We start from the raw sequence: 5,000 nt of genomic DNA on the forward strand, positions 1-5,000 counted from the left end.
TTTTGGGCTGTTTTGGCCTGTTTTTGGTCCGTTCTTGCATGGCGCGGTGACCGTCGTGAGCGGAGCAAAACGTCAGCCATCTCAGCACCCTGGAACCCCCCGGGTGGCACAGGGCTGGATGGGGCTTTCGTATAGCAGGGACGGTGCTGCCTCACGCTTCGCTCGCTGTTCGCCGCTCGCCGCTCGCTCGCGCAGCCAAAAATGACCAGTTTTGGCCCGTTTTTGGGCTGTTTTGGCCTGTTTATGGTCCGTTCTTGCGTGGTGCGGTGACCGTCGTGAGCGGAGCAAAACGTCAGCCATCTCAGCACCCTGGAACCCCCCGGGTGGCACAGGGCTGGATGGGGCTTTCGTATATAGCAGGGACGGTGCTGCCTCTCGCTTCGCTCGCTGTCCGCCGCTCGCCGCTCGCTCGCGCAGCCAAAAATGGCCAGTTTTGGCCCGTTTTTGGGCCGTTTTGGCCAGTTTTTGGCCTGTTCTTGCATTGCGCGGTGACCGTCGAGAGCGGAGCAAAACGTCAGCCATCTCAGCACCCTGGAACCCCCCGGGTGGCACAGGGCTGGATGGGGCTTTCGTATAGCAGGGACGGTGCTGCCTCTCGCTTCGCTCGCTGTCCGCCGCTCGCCGCTCGCTCGTGCAGCCAAAAATGGCCAGTTTTGGCCCGTTTTTGGGCCGTTTTGGCCAGTTTTTGGCCTGTTCTTGCATTGCGCGGTGACCGTCGAGAGCGGAGCAAAACGTCAGCCATCTCAGCACCCTGGAACCCCCCGGGTGGCACAGGGCTGGATGGGGCTTTCGTATAGCAGGGACGGTGCTGCCTCTCGCTTCGCTCGCTGTCCGCCGCTCGCCGCTCGCTCGTGCAGCCAAAAATGGCCAGTTTTGGCCCGTTTTTGGGCCGTTTTGGCCAGTTTTTGGCCTGTTCTTGCATTGCGCGGTGACCGTCGAGAGCGGAGCAAAACGTCAGCCATCTCAGCACCCTGGAACCCCCCGGGTGGCACAGGGCTGGATGGGGCTTTCGTATAGCAGGGACGGTGCTGCCTCTCGCTTCGCTCGCTGTCCGCCGCTCGCCGCTCGCTCGTGCAGCCAAAAATGGCCAGTTTTGGCCCGTTTTTGGGCCGTTTTGGCCAGTTTTTGGCCTGTTCTTGCATTGCGCGGTGACCGTCGAGAGCGGAGCAAAACGTCAGCCATCTCAGCACCCTGGAACCCCCCGGGTGGCACAGGGCTGGATGGGGCTTTCGTATAGCAGGGACGGTGCTGCCTCTCGCTTCGCTCGCTGTCCGCCGCTCGCCGCTCGCTCGTGCAGCCAAAAATGGCCAGTTTTGGCCCGTTTTTGGGCCGTTTTGGCCAGTTTTTGGCCTGTTCTTGCATTGCGCGGTGACCGTCGAGAGCGGAGCAAAACGTCAGCCATCTCAGCACCCTGGAACCCCCCGGGTGGCACAGGGCTGGATGGGGCTTTCGTATAGCAGGGACGGTGCTGCCTCTCGCTTCGCTCGCTGTCCGCCGCTCGCCGCTCGCTCGTGCAGCCAAAAATGGCCAGTTTTGGCCCGTTTTTGGGCCGTTTTGGCCAGTTTTTGGCCTGTTCTTGCATTGCGCGGTGACCGTCGAGAGCGGAGCAAAACGTCAGCCATCTCAGCACCCTGGAACCCCCCGGGTGGCACAGGGCTGGATGGGGCTTTCGTATAGCAGGGACGGTGCTGCCTCTCGCTTCGCTCGCTGTCCGCCGCTCGCCGCTCGCTCGTGCAGCCAAAAATGGCCAGTTTTGGCCCGTTTTTGGGCCGTTTTGGCCAGTTTTTGGCCTGTTCTTGCATTGCGCGGTGACCGTCGAGAGCGGAGCAAAACGTCAGCCATCTCAGCACCCTGGAACCCCCCGGGTGGCACAGGGCTGGATGGGGCTTTCGTATAGCAGGGACGGTGCTGCCTCTCGCTTCGCTCGCTGTCCGCCGCTCGCCGCTCGCTCGTGCAGCCAAAAATGGCCAGTTTTGGCCCGTTTTTGGGCCGTTTTGGCCAGTTTTTGGCCTGTTCTTGCATTGCGCGGTGACCGTCGAGAGCGGAGCAAAACGTCAGCCATCTCAGCACCCTGGAACCCCCCGGGTGGCACAGGGCTGGATGGGGCTTTCGTATAGCAGGGACGGTGCTGCCTCTCGCTTCGCTCGCTGTCCGCCGCTCGCCGCTCGCTCGTGCAGCCAAAAATGGCCAGTTTTGGCCCGTTTTTGGGCCGTTTTGGCCAGTTTTTGGCCTGTTCTTGCATTGCGCGGTGACCGTCGAGAGCGGAGCAAAACGTCAGCCATCTCAGCACCCTGGAACCCCCCGGGTGGCACAGGGCTGGATGGGGCTTTCGTATAGCAGGGACGGTGCTGCCTCTCGCTTCGCTCGCTGTCCGCCGCTCGCCGCTCGCTCGCGCAGCCAAAAATGGCCAGTTTTGGCCCGTTTTTGGGCCGTTTTGGCCAGTTTTTGGCCTGTTCTTGCATTGCGCGGTGACCGTCGAGAGCGGAGCAAAACGTCAGCCATCTCAGCACCCTGGAACCCCCCGGGTGGCACAGGGCTGGATGGGGCTTTCGTATAGCAGGGACGGTGCTGCCTCTCGCTTCGCTCGCTGTCCGCCGCTCGCCGCTCGCTCGTGCAGCCAAAAATGGCCAGTTTTGGCCCGTTTTTGGGCCGTTTTGGCCAGTTTTTGGCCTGTTCTTGCATTGCGCGGTGACCGTCGAGAGCGGAGCAAAACGTCAGCCATCTCAGCACCCTGGAACCCCCCGGGTGGCACAGGGCTGGATGGGGCTTTCGTATAGCAGGGACGGTGCTGCCTCTCGCTTCGCTCGCTGTCCGCCGCTCGCCGCTCGCTCGTGCAGCCAAAAATGGCCAGTTTTGGCCCGTTTTTGGGCCGTTTTGGCCAGTTTTTGGCCTGTTCTTGCATTGCGCGGTGACCGTCGAGAGCGGAGCAAAACGTCAGCCATCTCAGCACCCTGGAACCCCCCGGGTGGCACAGGGCTGGATGGGGCTTTCGTATAGCAGGGACGGTGCTGCCTCTCGCTTCGCTCGCTGTCCGCCGCTCGCCGCTCGCTCGTGCAGCCAAAAATGGCCAGTTTTGGCCCGTTTTTGGGCCGTTTTGGCCAGTTTTTGGCCTGTTCTTGCATTGCGCGGTGACCGTCGAGAGCGGAGCAAAACGTCAGCCATCTCAGCACCCTGGAACCCCCCGGGTGGCACAGGGCTGGATGGGGCTTTCGTATAGCAGGGACGGTGCTGCCTCTCGCTTCGCTCGCTGTCCGCCGCTCGCCGCTCGCTCGCGCAGCCAAAAATGGCCAGTTTTGGCCCGTTTTTGGGCCGTTTTGGCCAGTTTTTGGCCTGTTCTTGCATTGCGCGGTGACCGTCGAGAGCGGAGCAAAACGTCAGCCATCTCAGCACCCTGGAACCCCCCGGGTGGCACAGGGCTGGATGGGGCTTTCGTATAGCAGGGACGGTGCTGCCTCTCGCTTCGCTCGCTGTCCGCCGCTCGCCGCTCGCTCGTGCAGCCAAAAATGGCCAGTTTTGGCCCGTTTTTGGGCCGTTTTGGCCAGTTTTTGGCCTGTTCTTGCATTGCGCGGTGACCGTCGAGAGCGGAGCAAAACGTCAGCCATCTCAGCACCCTGGAACCCCCCGGGTGGCACAGGGCTGGATGGGGCTTTCGTATAGCAGGGACGGTGCTGCCTCTCGCTTCGCTCGCTGTCCGCCGCTCGCCGCTCGCTCGTGCAGCCAAAAATGGCCAGTTTTGGCCCGTTTTTGGGCCGTTTTGGCCAGTTTTTGGCCTGTTCTTGCATTGCGCGGTGACCGTCGAGAGCGGAGCAAAACGTCAGCCATCTCAGCACCCTGGAACCCCCCGGGTGGCACAGGGCTGGATGGGGCTTTCGTATAGCAGGGACGGTGCTGCCTCTCGCTTCGCTCGCTGTCCGCCGCTCGCCGCTCGCTCGTGCAGCCAAAAATGGCCAGTTTTGGCCCGTTTTTGGGCCGTTTTGGCCAGTTTTTGGCCTGTTCTTGCATTGCGCGGTGACCGTCGAGAGCGGAGCAAAACGTCAGCCATCTCAGCACCCTGGAACCCCCCGGGTGGCACAGGGCTGGATGGGGCTTTCGTATAGCAGGGACGGTGCTGCCTCTCGCTTCGCTCGCTGTCCGCCGCTCGCCGCTCGCTCGCGCAGCCAAAAATGGCCAGTTTTGGCCCGTTTTTGGGCCGTTTTGGCCAGTTTTTGGCCTGTTCTTGCATTGCGCGGTGACCGTCGAGAGCGGAGCAAAACGTCAGCCATCTCAGCACCCTGGAACCCCCCGGGTGGCACAGGGCTGGATGGGGCTTTCGTATAGCAGGGACGGTGCTGCCTCTCGCTTCGCTCGCTGTCCGCCGCTCGCCGCTCGCGCAGCCAAAAATGGCCAGTTTTGGCCCGTTTTTGGGCCGTTTTGGCCAGTTTTTGGCCTGTTCTTGCATTGCGCGGTGACCGTCGAGAGCGGAGCAAAACGTCAGCCATCTCAGCACCCTGGAACCCCCCGGGTGGCACAGGGCTGGATGGGGCTTTCGTATAGCAGGGACGGTGCTGCCTCTCGCTTCGCTCGCTGTTCGCCGCTCGCCGCTCGCTCGCGCAGCCAAAAATGGCCAGTTTTGGCCCGTTTTTGGGCTGTTTTGGCCAGTTTTTGGCCTGTTCTTGCGTGGTGCGGTGACCGTCGTGAGCGGAGCAAAACGTCAGCCATCTCAGCACCCTGGAACCCCCCGGGTGGCACAGGGCTGGATGGGGCTTTCGTATAGCAGGGACGGTGCTGCCTCTCGCTTCGCTCGCTGTTCGCCGCTCGCCGCTCGCTCGCGCAGCCAAAAATGGCCAGTTTTGGCCCGTTTTTGGGCTGTTTTGGCCTGTTTTTGGGCTGTTCTTGTGTGGCGCGGTGACCGTCGTGAGCGGAGCAAAATGTCAGCCATCTCAGCACCCTGGAACCCCCCGGGTGGCACAGGGCTGGATGGGGCTTTCGTATAGCAGGGACGGTGCTGCCTCGCGCTTCGC

The sequence above is a fragment of the Musa acuminata genome, unplaced genomic scaffold, assembly GCF_036884655.1.
Source record: "Musa acuminata AAA Group cultivar baxijiao unplaced genomic scaffold, Cavendish_Baxijiao_AAA HiC_scaffold_410, whole genome shotgun sequence".
Lineage (NCBI taxonomy): Eukaryota > Viridiplantae > Streptophyta > Magnoliopsida > Zingiberales > Musaceae > Musa > Musa acuminata.